Raw genomic sequence first — 16,716 nt, 5'->3', positions numbered from 1 at the left:
ACAGGACACCACATTCTGCTCCTCCTGTAATATACAACCACAGACAGGACACCAGAGTCTGCTCCTCCTGTATTATACAAGCCACAGACAGGACACCAGAGTCTGCTCCTCCTGTATTATACAGCCACAGACAGGACACCACAGTCTGCTCCTCCTGTATTATACATCTATAGACAGGACACCAGGTACTGCTCCTCCTGTAATATACAACCACAGACAGGACACCAGAGTCTGCTCCTCCTGTATTGTACAACCACAGACAGGACACCAGAGTCTGCTCCTCCTGTATTGTACAACCACAGACAGGACACCAGAGTCTGCTCCTCCTGTATTATACAGCCACTGACAGGACACCACAGTCTGCTCCTCCTGTACTATACAACCACAGACAGGACACCACAGTCTGCTCCTCCTGTACTATACAACCACAGACAGGACACCACAGTCTGCTCCTCCTGTATAATACAGCAACAGACAGGACATCAGGGTCTGCTCCTCCTGTATTATACACCTACAGACAGGACACCAGCGCCTGCTCCTCCTGTATAATACAGCCAGACAGGACACCAGGTCTGCTCCTCCTGAATTATATAGCCAGACAGGACACCACGCTCTGCTCTTCCTGTATTATACACCTATAGACAGGACACCACAGTCTGCTCCTCCTATATTAAACAGTCACCGACAGGACACCACAGTCTGCTCCTCCTGTATTCTAATAACTAGCCACAGACAGAACACCATGCCTGTATTATACAGCCATAGACAGGACACCACAGTCTGCTCCTCCTATATTAAACAGCCACCGACAGGACACCACAGTCTGCTCCTCCTGTATTATACATCCACAGAAAGGACACCACAGTCTACTCCTCCTGTATTATACAGCCACAGACAGGACACTATAGTCTACTCCTCCTGTATTATACAGCCACAGACAGGATACCAGGGTCTGCTCCTCCTGTATTATACACCCATAGACAGGACACCACAGTCTGCTCCTCCTGTATTATACACCCATAGACAGGACACCACAGTCTGCTCCTCCTATATTAAACAGCCACCGACAGGACACCACAGTCTGCTCCTCCTGTATTATACAGCCGCAGACAGGACACCGCAGACTGCTCCTTCTGTAATATACAACCACAGACAGGACACCAGGTACTGCTCCTCCTGTATTATACAGCCCCATACAGGACACCAGAGTCTGCTCCTCCTGTATTGTATAGCAACAGAAAGGACACCACAGTCTGCTCCTCCTGTATTATACACCCATAGACAGGACACCAGTCTGCTCCTCCTGTATTCTAATAACTAGCCACAGTCTGCTCCTACTGTAATATACAGCAACAGACAGGACACCATAGTCTGTCACTCCAGTATTATACAGCCACCGACAGGATACCAGGGTCAGATCCTCCTGTATTATACACCTATAAACAGGACACCAGAGTCTGCTCCTCCTGTATTATACAGCTACAGACAGGACACCACAGTCTGCTCCTCCTGTATTATACACCTACAGACAGGACACCACATTCTGCTCTTCCTGTATTATACAGCTACAGACAGGACACCACATTCTGCTCCTCCTGTATTATACAGCTACAGACAGGACACCACAGTCTGCTCCTCCTGTATTATACAGCCACAGACAGTACACCAGGGTCTGCTCCTCCTGTATTATACACCTATAGACAGGACACCACAGTCTGCTCCTCCTGTATTATACAGCCACAGACAGGACAACAGAGTCTGCTCCTCCTGTATTATACAGCCACAGACAGGACAACAGAGTCTGCTCCTCCTGTATTATACAGCTACAGACAGGACACCACAGTCTGCTCCTCCTGTATTATACAGCTACAGACAGGACACCACATTCTGCTCCTCCTGTATTATACAGCCACAGACAGGACACCACATTCTGCTCCTCCTGTATTATACAGCCACAGACAGGACACCACATTCTGCTCCTCCTGTATTATACAGCCACAGACAGGACACCACATTCTGCTCCTCCTGTAGTATACAGCCACAGACAGGACACCACAGACTACTCCTCCTGTATTATACAGCTACAGACAGGAAACCACAGTCTGCTCCTCCTGTATTATACACCTATAGACAGGACACCAGGTACTGCTCCTCCTGTAATATACAACCACAGACAGGACACCAGAGTCTGCTCCTCCTGTATTATACAGCCACAGACAGGACACCAGAGTCTGCTCCTCCTGTATTGTATAGCAACAGACAGGACACCAGAGTCTGCTCCTCCTGTATTATACAGCTACAGACAGGACACCACAGTCTGCTCCTCCTGTATTATACACCTACAGACAGGACACCACATTCTGCTCCTCCTGTATTATACAGCTACAGACAGGACACCACATTCTGCTCCTCCTGTATTATACAGCTACAGACAGGACACCACAGACTACTCCTCCTGTATTATACACCTACAGACAGGACACCACAGTCTGCTCCTCCTGTATTATACACCTACAGACAGGACACCACATTCTGCTCCTCCTGTATTATACAGCTACAGACAGGACACCACAGACTACTCCTCCTGTATTATACACCTACAGACAGGACACCACAGTCTGCTCCTCCTGTATTATACAGCTACAGACAGGACACCACAGTCTGCTCCTCCTGTATTATACAGCTACAGACAGGACACCACATTCTGCTCCTCCTGTATTATACAGCCACAGACAGGACACCACATTCTGCTCCTCCTGTATTATACAGCCACAGACAGGACACCACATTCTGCTCCTCCTGTAGTATACAGCCACAGACAGGACACCACAGACTACTCCTCCTGTATTATACAGCTACAGACAGGAAACCACAGTCTGCTCCTCCTGTATTATACACCTATAGACAGGACACCAGGTACTGCTCCTCCTGTAATATACAACCACAGACAGGACACCAGAGTCTGCTCCTCCTGTATTATACAGCCACAGACAGGACACCAGAGTCTGCTCCTCCTGTATTGTATAGCAACAGACAGGACACCACATTCTGCTCTTCCTGTATTATACAGCTACAGACAGGACACCACATTCTGCTCCTCCTGTATTATACAGCTACAGACAGGACACCACAGTCTGCTCCTCCTGTATTATACAGCCACAGACAGGACACCACAGTCTGCTCCTCCTGTATTATACAGCCACAGACAGGACACCAGAGTCTGCTCCTCCTGTATTATACAGCTACAGACAGGACACCACAGACTACTCCTCCTGTATTATACACCTATAGACAGGACACCACAGTCTGCTCCTCCTGTATTATACAGCCACAGACAGGACACCACAGTCTGCTCCTCCTGTATTATACAGCCACAGACAGGACACCACATTCTGCTCCTCCTGTATTATACAGCTACAGACAGGACACCACAGACTACTCCTTCTGTATTATACAGCTACAGACAGGACACCACATTCTGCTCCTCCTGTATTATACAGCTACAGACAGGACACCACATTCTGCTCCTCCTGTATTATACAGCTACAGACAGGACACCACAGACTACTCCTTCTGTATTATACAGCTACAGACAGGACACCACATTCTGCTCCTCCTGTATTATACAGCTACAGACAGGACACCACAGGCTACTCCTGTATTATACAGCCACAGACAGGACACCAGAGTCTGCTCCTCCTGTAGTATACAGCTACAGACAGGACACCACAGACTTCTCCTCCTGTATTATACACCTACAGACAGGACACCAGTCTGCTCCTCCTGTATTATACAGCTACAGACAGGACACCACATTCTGCTCCTCCTGTATTATACAGCTACAGACAGGACACCACAGACTACTCCTCCTGTATTATACAGCTACAGACAGGACACCACAGACTACTCCTCCTGTATTATACAGCTACAGACAGGACACCACAGACTACTCCTCCTGTATTATACAGCTACAGACAGGACACCACATTCTGCTCCTCCTGTATTATACAGCCACAGACAGGACACCACATTCTGCTCCTCCTGTATTATACAGCTACAGACAGGACACCACAGACTGCTCCTCCTGTATTAAACAGCCACAGACAGGACACCACAGTCTGCTCCTCCTGTATTATACAGCTACAGACAGGACACCACAGACTGCTCCTCCTGTATTAAACAGCCACAGACAGGACACCACATTCTGCTCCTCCTGTATTATACAGCTACAGACAGGACACCACATTCTGCTCCTCCTGTATTATACAGCCACAGACAGGACACCACATTCTGCTCCTCCTGTATTATACACCTACAGACAGGACACCACATTCTGCTCCTCCTGTATTATACACCTACAGACAGGACACCACATTCTGCTCCTCCTGTATTATACAGCCACAGACAGGACACCACAGACTACTCCTCCTGTATTATACAGCTACAGACAGGAAACCACAGTCTGCTCCTCCTGTATTATACACCTATAGACAGGACACCACATTCTGCTCCTCCTGTATTATACACCTACAGACAGGACACCACAGTCTGCTCCTCCTGTATTATACAGCTACAGACAGGACACCACATTCTGCTCCTCCTGTATTATACACCTACAGACAGGACACCACAGTCTGCTCCTCCTGTATTATACAGCTACAGACAGGACACCACATTCTGCTCCTCCTGTATTATACACCTACAGACAGGACACCACATTCTGCTCCTCCTGTATTATACAGCCTAAGACAGGACACTGAGTCCGCCTCACCTGTATTATTGGACAGTGGACGCCAGGGTGTGCTCGCCTAGTTTACCAGCTACAGAATGGAGGTCAGACTGTCTGACCAGATACATGCAGTGTGCGAAAGCCTGCAATTTTTACATTACAGTAACCAGAGGCGGACATTGCTCCACACACTGCGCCTTCTGAACGAACAATCCCCCACTATGCTTGCAGGATATACTAAAATGATATAATAAGAAGTATCACCTTCCGCCCTGCTCAAGCAGTACTGACTAGAATGGAGTTGCTTCTTGTAGGCGTGATGTCACAGGAAGAGGCGGAGTCTCTGAGGCCAGTGGGAGGGGCCTCGCGATGGCCGGAGAAATTTCAGGCATGTAGGTGAAGAGGACAGCTGTGGTTGATTTGTTTTTGTTTTTTTATACTTGGGGCTATTTTTCAGATCATTGAAGTGGAAGAGTGATTTTATATATATATATGTATATATTTATTTATTTATACATGGGACTGTATGTTGAAAGGTGAAAAGGGGGGATGCTTTTCTGCTTTTCTTTATTTATTCTTTTTTACATGGGACTGTACGTTGCAGGGGTTGTAATGTGATTTTTTTTTTTAATATGGGGTTAAATGCAGGGGGTTTTGGTGTCTGTTTTCTTAACCAGCTCAGCTCCCCTAGCTTAAAGGGGTTATCCGAGTTAAAAAAAAAAAAAAAAAAAACACTTAAAATCCATCAGAATATACATATAATTTGGTTAAGCTAGATTTCATCAAGTTAAAACCCATATGTACACCTTTTCATTGTTGTGTCATTGCTGTGTTTACATGCTGAGGGGGCGTATAACAACAAAGCCTGAGCTCTGCCTCATGAATATTTCTGGGCGTGAACAACCTGACCTTTCCTTCATCCTGCTCTGCACTTTGCAAAAAATAAATAAAAAATATGCACTTGTCATGTTGATGGACGGATCCCTCTGTCAGTCTTTTTCACAGTATTCCCCGTTTGTGCATGTGCAGACCGGAAGGACGGATCCGCAAGGCAGCTCCATCGTCGGAGCTGCGTGCCTGCTGGATCCGCCGATCAGTGTGACAACTGACAGCCTTTGTAGACGGATCCAGTTGCGGATCCGTCTAGAAATGCATTGCAATAACGGATCCGTCTATCCGCTTGTCATGCGGATGGATGGATCCCTCTGTCAGTCTTTTTCACAGTATTCCCGGTATGTGCATGCGCAGACCGGAAGGACGGATCCGTCCTTCAGTTGTTTTGCAATGCCGGATCCGCAAGGCAGCTCCGTTTTCGGAGCTGCGTGCCTGCTGGATCCGCCGATCAGGCTACTTCCACACTTGCGTTCGGGGTTTCGCTTGTGGGTTCCGTTTAAAGGATATCACAAGCGGCCCAGAACGAATCCGTACATGCATTCTGAGTGGATGCGGATCCGCTCAGAATGCATCAGGATGGCTCCGCTTGGCCTCCGTTCCGCTCAGCAGGCGGACATCCAAACGCAGCTTGCAGCGTTCGGGTATCCGCCTGGCCGTGCGGAGCCAAACGGATCTGTCTGACTAACTTTTACGCTTTCTTTCTGAACTATAACGTAAACGGATCCGTTCTGAATGGATCCCAACGTTTGCATTATAGGAGCGGATCCGTCTGTGCAGACATCAGACAGATCTGCTCCGAACGCAAGTGTGAATGTAGCCTCAGTGTGACAACTGACAGCATTTGTAGACGGATCCAGGTGCGGCTCCGTCTAGAAATGCATTGCAATAACAGATCCGCCTATCCGCTTGTCATGCGGATGGACGGATCCCTCTGTCAGTCTTTTTCACAGTATTCCCCGTTTGTGCATGCGCAGACCAGAAGGATGGATCCGTCTATATGCTTGCCATGTGGATGGACGGATCCCTTTTTCACAGTTTTCATGGTCTGCTCATGCACAGACCGAAAGGACGGATCCGTCCTTCAGTTGTTTTGCAATGCTGGATCTGCAAGGCAGCTCCGTCGTCAGAGCTGCGTGCCTGCTGGATCCGCCGATCAGTGTGACAACGGACAGCATTTGTAGACGGATCCAGGTGCGGATCCGTCTAGAAATGAATTGCAATAACGGATCCGTCCAGCGGCACGGGCAAATAGCGGCAGGGCGGATCCGACAGGGTGAACAGCCTGTCGGATACGTCCTGCCGCTAGTGTGAAAATTTCATTAGCATTATCTGTATCTAAGCAATATCTATATTATTCAAATATATATTCAATATGGATATTGCTTAGATAAAATATATATTGATGGCAGATAAGGATTTTATATAGCTGAATAATGATGATGATAATAATGATGGCCAATATTTATATTTCCCAGGGGGTGTTCAATGTGTACTAGTGGGGGGGACAGGGCTGTAATAACGATCCCCAGATGCAGAGGGGAACGTTTACAAACTGCCACCTCTAGCCGATGTGAGTGCAGGAGGGAGAAACATACCCTGCTGCCGGAGAAGAGATCACCTCGGCTCTGGTATGTACTGAGCATGAGCAATCGCATACCAGAGCCGAGGCAGTGAGAAGAGCTGGAGGGGGGAGGGCACCAGAGGCTCTGACGTTTCGTTTACAGAGCCTGGCCACTCCCTCAAGCAGGGAAAAGGCTGTAAACGAAACGTCATCAGCAGAGCCGGCTTGCTGACGTCGGGGGTCACATGACCCAGAACTGAACTGGCCAAATAGTGATAGGTGATGAAAGTGATTTTAAGAATCATTCATTGGTCTACAATAAAAGCAATTAGAATAGATTTATTTAAGTCGGATAACCCCTTTAAACCCCCCTTAATTACCAGACCACTTTTTACACTTCTGCACTACACTACTTTCACCGTTTATTGCTCGGTCATGTAACTTACCACCCAAATGAATTTTACCTCCTTTTCTTCTCACTAATAGAGCTTTCATTTGGTGGTATTTCATTGCTGCTGACATTTTTACTTTTTTTGTTATTAATTGAAATTTACCGATTTTTTTTTGCCAAAAAAGTCATTTTTCCACTTTCAGTTGTAAAATTTTAAAAATAAAACTACATTTCTCTATACATTTTTCTCTAAATTTATTGTTCTAGATGTCTTTGATTAAAAAAAAATGCAAAAAGTGTATATTTATTGCATTTTGAAGCAGCTTTGACTTTCTGAGCACCTGTCATGTTTCCTGAGGTTCTACAATGCCCAGACAGTAAAAAACACCCCACAAATGACCCCATCTCGGAAAGTAGACACCTTAAGGTATTCGCTGATGGGCATAGTGAGTTCATGGAAGTTTTTATTTTTTGTCACAGGTTAGCGGAAAATGATGATAATTTTTTTTTTTCTTACAAAGTCTTATATTCCACTAACTTGTGACAAAAAATAAAAACTTCCATGAACTCACTATCCCCATCACGAAATACCTTGGGGTGTCTTCTTTCCAAAATGGGGTCACTTGTGGGGTTAATATACTGCCCTGGCATTTTAGGGGCCCTAATGCGTGATAAGTGGTTTGAAATCCAAATGTGTAAAAAATGCCCTGTGAAATCTTATAGGTGCTCTTTAGAATTTGGGCCCCTTTGCCCTCCTAGGCTGCAAAAAAGTGTCACACATGTGGTGTGGCCATATTCAGAAGAAGAAGGGCAATGTGTTTTGGGGTGTATTTTTACATATACCCATGCTGGGTGAGAAAAATATCTCTCTAAAAGTCAACTTTTCCCATTTTTTTTATACAAAGTTCTCATTTTAGAGATATATTTCTCTCACCCAGCATGGGTATATGTAAAAAGACACCCCAAAACACATTGCCCAACTTCTCCTGAGTACGGCGATACCACATGTGTGACACTTTTTTGCAGCCTAAGTGGGCAAAGGGGCCCAAATTCTAAAGAGCACCTTTAGGATTTCACAGGGCATTTTTTACACATTTGGATTTCAAACTACTTCTCACGCATTAGGGCCCCTAAAATGCCAGGGCAGTATAAATACCGCACAAGTGACCCTATTTTGGAAAGAAGACACCCCAAGGTATTCCGTCAGGAGCATGGCGAGTTCCTAGAAATTTATTTTTTGGCACAAGTTAGCGGAAAATTATTTTTATTTTATTTTTTCTTACAAAGTCTCTTATTCCACTAACTTGTGAAAAAAAAAATTAAATTTTACATGAACTCGCCATGCCCCTCACACATGTGGTATCGCCGTACTCAGGAGAAGTTGGGCAATATGTTTTGGGGTCTATTTTTACATATACCCATGCTGGGTGAGAGAAATATCTCTCTAAAAGTCAACCTTTCCCATTTTTTTTATACAAAGTTGTCATTTTAGAGAGATATTTCTCACACCCAGCATAGGTATATGTAAAAAGACACCCCAAAACATATTGCCCAACTTCTCCTGAGTACGGCGATACCACATGTGTGACTTTTTTGCAGCCTAGGTGTGCAAAGGGGCCCAAATTCCTATTAGGAGGGCATTTTTAGACATTTGGATTCCAGACTTCTTCTCACGCTTTAGGGCCCTAAAATGCCAGGGCAGTATAAATACCCCACATGTGACCCCATTTTGGAAAGAAGATACCCCAAGGTATTCCATGAGGGGCACGACGAGTTCATAGAATATATTTTTTCTTTGGCACAAGTTAGCGGAAATTGATTAGTGGAGATGGGTTTTTTTTTTGTTTTTTTCTCACAAAGTCTCCCTTTCCGCTAACTTGGGACAAAAAGTTAAATCTTTCATGGACTCAATATGCCCCTCAGCGAATACCTTGGGGTGTCTTCTTTCCAAAATGGGGTCATTTGTGGGGTGTTTGTACTGCCCTGGCATTTGAGGGTCTCCACAATCATTACATGTATGGCCAGCATTCAGAGTTTCTGCTAGTCTCCTTATATTGAGCATACGGGTAATGAGATATTTTTTTCCGTTCAGCCTCTGGGCTGAAAGAAAAAATGAACAGCACTGATTTCTTCATTCGCATCGATCAATGTGGATGCAAAAATCTCTGCCAAAAAAAAAAAAAAAAGGAGGGGAAAGGCGTCTGCCAGGACATAGGAGCTCCGCCCAACATCCAAACCCACTTAGCCCGTATGCCCTGGCAAACCCGATTTCTCCATTCACATCAATCGATGTGGATGAATAAATCATTGCCGGGATTTTTGCATTTTTTATTTTTATATACAAAGTGTTTGCCAAAGCATATGAACACCGCCCCTCAGCTCATAAGCCTCGGCAAACGTATCTTTTTTACTGCAGAGGAGAAATCTCATCTTGCAGCGCCGCATACACCGACTTTTGTGTAACCTGACAGCAGCGCAATGCTTCTGTCAGAATGCACATCAGTGCTGCAGCTAGTTCATCGGTTGGTCCTCCTTGAAGGTAAAAAAAAATACCAGGCCACAACGCAAAAAATGGAATAACTTTATATAACATTTGAACAGAACATTAACTTTTATAAACTTTATTGAATTTTGAAACAGAACATAAACTTTTTTGCTTACCAGTGATTTTTTTACCTTTATAGGACAAACCTCTCCTTCCCCATGGGACAATGTGCAAAGCGCAAATCGCCCAGAGATGTGGCGAAGTACATTATGCACTTTGTCCCAGGTGAAAGGAGAGGTTTGTAGCAGCTCTGTGTGAAAGAGCCCTGTGTGCCTGTCCTGTGTCACGCAATCCCTATGCTAATAGTGTACCTGTGTGTGGTACTTCCGGAAACACTCCCCTAAGCATAGGGCAGGGTGGTCAGGGCAGTCAGGACAGAAATAGCGGGTGTCACGCCTTATTCCACTCCTGCTACAGACACGACATCTTTTTCGGGGTGGCGCTTGGGTTGATGTACCAGCAACGACATTGGGGAAATGTCGCTCGTGTAGACGGCTCACTACACTGGTGGATAGGGCCACGGAACCTCCTGGATGATCTCTTCGTGAAAGAGGAAGGATCCTGTTCTCCCAGCCTTACTGTAGATAACAAAACTATTGTACATAGCCAATTGAATTAAATATACAGACACCTTCTTATACCAGCGTCTGGTGCGGCGGGACACAAAATGAGGAGCCAACATCTGGTCATTGAAGTCCACCCCTCCCATGAGCAAATTATAGTCGTGGACCGAGAGGGGCTTTTTTTTATGACACTGGTTGCTCGTTCTATTTGGATTGTCGTGTCTGCGTGAATGGAGGATAGCATGTAAACGTCACGCTTGTCTCTCCATTTCACCGCGAGCAGTTCTTCGTTACACAAGGCAGCCCTCTTCCCCCTTGCAAGACTGGTGGTAACGAGCCGTTGGGGGAAGCCCCGGTGACTTGGTCGCGCAGTGCCACAGCAGCCAATCTGTTCTATAAACAAATGCCGGAAGAGGGGCACACTTGTGTAGAAATTGTCCACATAAAGATAGTACCCCTTGCCAAATAAGGGTGACACCAAGTCCCAGACTGTCTTCCCACTGCTCCCAAGGTAGTCAGGGCAACCAACCGGCTCCAGGGTCTGATCTTTAACCTCATAGACTCGATTTGTGCGTATAGCCTGTGGCCCTTTCACAGAGCTTATACAATTTGACCCCATACCGGGCGCGCTTGCTTGGGATGTATTGTTTGAAGCCAAGGCGCCCAGTAAAATGTATCAGGGACTCGTCTATGCAGATGTTTTGCTTAGGGGTATACAAATTTGGTGTTAAGGTGGTCTATGAGGGGCCGAATTTTGTGGAGCCGGTCAAAAGCTGGGTAGTCTCTGGGACGAGAGGTGCTGTTGTCACTAAAGTGCAGGGAACGCAGGATGGTCTCAAATCGTGTCCTGGACATGGCAGCAGAGAACATGGGCATGTGATGAATTGGGTTCGTGGACCAATATGACCGCAAATCATGCTTTTTTGTGAGGCCCATGTTGAGGAGAAGGCCCAGAAAAGTTTAAAATTCGGAAACTTGGACGGGTTTCCACCGGAAAGACCTCTGCATAAAAGCTTCCCGGGTTGGCGGCTATAAATTGAGTGGCATACCAAGTTGTTTCTGCCACGACTAAGTCCAAGAACTCTGCAGTCAAGAACAGCTCAAAAAACCCCAGTGCCGATCCGATCTGAGCTGTCTCAACCCGAACTCCAGACTGGGCGGTGAAAGGGGGAACTACTGAAGTTGGGGGCTGCCAATCAGGGTTTGCCAGCACCTCAGGGACTCTAGGGGCTCTACGGGCCTGTCTGTGCAGTGGCTGCGACGGGGGAACTAATGCACGTGCCACCGTACTAGCTTCAACTGCCCTTCTGGTGCTCGCCACTTCACTATGTTCTATGGCAGTGCTGGTACTAGGTCCAGGATGGGCTGCGCTGCTGGTGTATGCCTCACCACGTAATCTGACAGCGCCAGCCCCACTCTGCTGCCCTTGAAGCAGATCCTGCGCAACCTGTGGTCTAGCGACACGGGGCCGGGTACGCCTGGTGGTATCAGGGACCTCAACCTCATCGTCCGAACTTTGGGTCAGACTGCCACTGCTTTCTACAGGTTCGTATTCTGACCCGCTTGATTAGTCAGATGAGGGTTCCCATTCCTCATTCAAATGGGTCAGAAGCCTGTAGGCCTCTTCAGAAGAATACCCCTTACTTGCCATTTGGTCAACTAAATTTAGGAGGTATTCCTTGAGACTACCCAAGAAAAAAAGCAAGCCTGTCTTACAAATGGGAGGCTAGCGAAGTACAGGAAGCCGCTGCGATTGATAAAAAATATCAAAACTGATTTTTTTTTTATTGCCGCAGCGCTTCTGAAGTGATTGTACAGTGATAAAAAATAAATAAAAAATTTGGCACTGCGGCGGGGCGGGCGTGGGTGAACGCAAGTGTGGGCGACCGATCAGGCCTGATTGGGCAAACACTGCGTTTTGGGTGGAGGTCGAGCTAAGGTGACACTAATACTATTATAGATCTGACTGTGATCAGTTCTGATCACTTACAGATACTATAAAATTACCAATGCTGATTAGCGATACGCTAATCAGCGAATCAGTGACTGCGGTGCGGTGGGCTGGGCGTTAAGTGACGCTAACTGCCTAACAAAGGGGCCTAAACTAACCTAAAACCTAACAGTCAATACTGGTGGGAAAAAAAAGGGACATTTTACACTGATCACTTTTTTCCCTTTCACTAGTGATTGACAGGGGTGATCAAGGGGTTAATTGGGGTGATGGGGGGGTGATCTGGGGCTAATTGTGTTGTGTCTTGTGAACTTACAGTTATGTGTGCTCACTGCTGGGACCAACCGACGAAAAGGAACCAGCAGAGGAGCACAGAAGCCATTTCACACTATATATTTATAAATATTATGTGTTAACTGGCTAGTGATTCGTTTTTTTTAAATCACCAGCCTGCCAGCGATGATCATTGGCTGGCAGGCTGGTGACGAACTCCTCCTTTAACTTTTGCCGGCCCACAATGCGCATGCGCGGGCCGGCTATGCGCGTAATCTCGCGTCTCGCTTGCCCTGTTATTGAGGCCGGGTATGTGATACCGCCGACACCCGCTGCCTCATATACTTGAATCAATTACATTCATTGGTGGTGCAGGGGCCATAGCCGCTGCCCTCCTTCTCCACTGTGCTAGAGCGCGTGCATGCCATGTTCTCTATTAGGCTGTGCAGCTGCTTCCCATCTCCACCGCAAGAGCCGCTGGTTGGCCACCCCTGGTATAAAGGGATGCTTTATGTTCATAGGGTGCTAATGATTGTTACAGCACCCCCTGCTGCCTGGGAACTTGGAGAAGTGGTCTGTGAATCTGATGAGAGCCTGACATGTATTCACTGAACAGCAGCCCCAGCAATTTACCCACGATTATTCCTGACTCGATTTCTAACAGTGATATTCCTGTTTAGCTTGGACTAATGCTGTCATTTAGAACTGGAATGCCAGCTTTCAAACAAGACCAGCTCCATGCTCCTAGCTGCTACCATTCAGGAGATATCGGCAGCTTAGCAGCCATAGTTGAGCCTAATCCACCACACTTTTAGCCCCTACCTATATACGCTCTTCTCGCTCACTTCTATTTGCATTGTTTTAATTATGCGAAGCAGCATTACATTGCATTGCCATGGGTTGCATACAGTTAGGTGACAGATTCCCTTTCAAGGGATCTTGGACTATTATCTGCAGTAATACATGAGTAGTCCTGCAGATAAGGAATCCAGATCTTTATTTCCCTACTACCCTCATTTCTTCCAGTGTCAGCACTCAGAAATACAGAGTCTGGACTGTGTCTGCTAACACGAGTCCTCTCCATTATGTTAGCACAGCGTGGCAGTCCAGTGTGTGCATTAAGGACACTGACAGTGCGTTAATCGGGGGCATTAGGAAAAAAAATGGTGATCTAGATTCCTTATCTGTAATACTGCACATAGTAGTCCCTTTAAAGAAGGCATACTGCCTGGTAAGGTTGATCAAGGTGAATTGAATGAGCCCTATGTCACTGCAATCTTATGTGTGGTTGCAGCAAAATCTTTCCTTTTGTAAATGAGGCGCACAGAGCCCTGGGGGCAGGCCTAGCTTACATAATGCAGATTTCAGCAGGGAGAGCCTTGTGAGATCAACTGCACATGCGCCGATGAAGTCTCACCTGTGGAAGCACTAGATTTCAGGGCTAAGCATCTGAACAGTGAGAATTCCTGACCCTGTAATCATGCCATGAAGGTAATTGCAATGAGGGGGATAAGAAGATCAAGCAGTGTTTCGAGAGACTAGGCCAGCTCCCCAGTGCTCCAATCACTGATAGGACTGCTTCCTTGACTTCAGAGCCCAGAATAAGCAGAGCTATAAATGTAAAAAATGACAATTTGTACTGAATCTATTCCCATAAAACTACCATATTTTTTGTCCCATAAGACGGACACACCCTACACAAAGTGGGGGAAAAAAGTCCCTGCGTCTTATGTGGTCAATAATGAGGGCTTCCATTATGGAAGCGCTCATTAGTACTGGAGGACCGGGAAGCTCTGTACTCACTGCTTCCTGGTCCTCGGTTGTGTTGAGCGGGAGGGCGCTCTGTGACCTAAGACTGTGTGTGGGTCACAGCTGCAGCAGGAAGGAGAGAGAGAGAGGTGGGGGTGAGAAGTGGTGGCATCCGGATCAGGAAAGGTAAGTGGATTTTTTAAAATTTATATTATGTGTTCTGTGGCATGGGGTGCTCATCTGAGGTCTGAATGGCGGGGGGTCTTATTTATATTGGGGCTCTATCTGAGGTATGATTGGGGGTCATTCACATTGGGGTCTGAGCTGAGGTTTGATTGTGGTCTTAACATTGGGGGTCTGATTGAGGGTCTTATGATTTCTGTGGCAAACATCGCCACTTATAGAATGTCTTTGTATATATCTGCCCTTATTGTAATGTTTACTAGGTTAAATGTATGGCTTTTCTGTGCCTCTCTCCCCCCCCCCCCCCTTTCCTGTCCCATTGTTTCTCCAGCAGGGTGTTGTCTCCGGGACACTGGGAGACCAGTTTAATCTAGCTGCTCTGTCCCTCCTCAATCTCCCATCAGCCCTTGTTATTGTCTGGTCCCACCCTTCCTTGTACCATAGTAATCCATGTGCCCTTTTTTATGTAAATTAGTCTGTTGGAGGGTTTAAAGTAGGTGTGCTATGCCAAAATAAAGTAGTTGATTCCCAGAACTGTGTTTCGTCCAGTTACTGGGGGGGGGGGAGGGGGGGGGGGGAATTTGAGAATATTGCCTATTTTCAGCGCTCGGTGTGGATTACCTTACTGTATCAGCGAGATATTGGGATTTAATATTGCGGCTCCGCTACAATTGGTGGCAAGCGGCGGGATCCAACCTTACAGCCAGAAAGCGGAGATATTGGGATTTAATATTGCGGCTCTGCTACAATTGGTGGCAAGCGGCGGTATCTAACCTTACAGCCGGAAAGCGCCATTCGTGCAATTGGAACTGCCGAATAGAAAAGTGAATGGCAATTCGTAGGCAGCAAAGAAACGAAAATAGAGGCGAATGGAGACAGATTACAACGTATTGAAACGGCAAACGTTAAAGGAACTGTTGGAAGCCAGGGGTAAGATAGCCAGCAAAGAGTCTAAAGCGGTACTTATTTCCGAACTGATGGAGGGAGACAGAGTTCGCAGTGCTACACCCCCAACAAGCATGGAGGAGACCCTATTCCAATGATGACTAACCTTAGTACTCCAGCTGTGGTGAAACTACGACTCCCAGCATGCTCCATTTATTTCTATAGAGTTCTGAGAGCGGCCAAGCAAGGGAGGCATCTTGGGAGTTGTAGTTTTACAACAGCTGGAGTGCCAAGGTTAGCCATCACTGCCCTATTCCAAAGAGAAGTGAGAACCAGGCTGGAATTCTTACCCAGTCCAGTACCTTTGGAATGAATGACTGCAATCTTTGAAGATGTGCAGGAGTATGTGATGGCACACAGACGGCAGGAATTCTCACCCAGAGCAGAATCTACAGAGTTTTCCACTACCAGCCAGGTAAAACCCCAAATACCCCACCATGCTTTTATAACCGTTTGCGAAGACAATGGAAGAAGATGAGATCGATGGGTATTTACAGGATTTTGAAAGTCTGTGTGACCTGCATGATTTGGAGCAGGCCGTGTGGGTACCCTTACTGGCAGGCAAATTATCCGGTCGTGCTGCCGAAGCATACCGGACCGTGCCAAGAGAGTACAGTAAAGATTATGCCCGAGTAAAGCAAGCGCTACTGGAGAGATATGCTATTACCCCGGAGGCATACTGGCGCAAGTTCAGAGGATTGCGCAAAGCAGACAAGGACTCCCACGCCGAATGGGCACACAAGCTGGATCAAGCTTCCCAGGGGTGGATACAAGCCAGCCATGCTACCACCATGGAGGAGTTACGCCAGCTGTTATTATTAGAGCAGTTCTTCAATGGCCTAACACCGGAGGCACAAGAATGGGTAAGGGACAGAAAACTCCTCACCCTCACAGAGGCGGCACCATTGGCAGACCAGCTCTACGACATTAGG

General features: G+C 46.7%; 1 protein-coding gene across 3 annotated transcripts in view; it reads right to left on the bottom strand.

Annotated features, from left to right (window-relative positions):
• The window catches only part of LOC122941347 (gastrula zinc finger protein XlCGF26.1-like), a 30,661-nt gene extending 25,606 nt beyond the window's left edge, over positions 1-5,055 (bottom strand). Inside the window, exon 1 of one of the 3 annotated variants that reach the window (XM_044298497.1) lies at positions 4,994-5,055. The gene's annotated coding sequence lies outside the window, so the exon portion shown is untranslated. The other 2 variants (XM_044298500.1, XM_044298499.1) reach the window with 2 other exon arrangements.
• Positions 5,056-16,716: the final 11,661 nt, after the last annotated feature.

The sequence above is a fragment of the Bufo gargarizans genome, chromosome 6, assembly GCF_014858855.1.
Source record: "Bufo gargarizans isolate SCDJY-AF-19 chromosome 6, ASM1485885v1, whole genome shotgun sequence".
In the NCBI taxonomy this organism is placed as follows: domain Eukaryota; kingdom Metazoa; phylum Chordata; class Amphibia; order Anura; family Bufonidae; genus Bufo; species Bufo gargarizans.
This window is presented reverse-complemented; position numbering and strand designations above follow the sequence as displayed.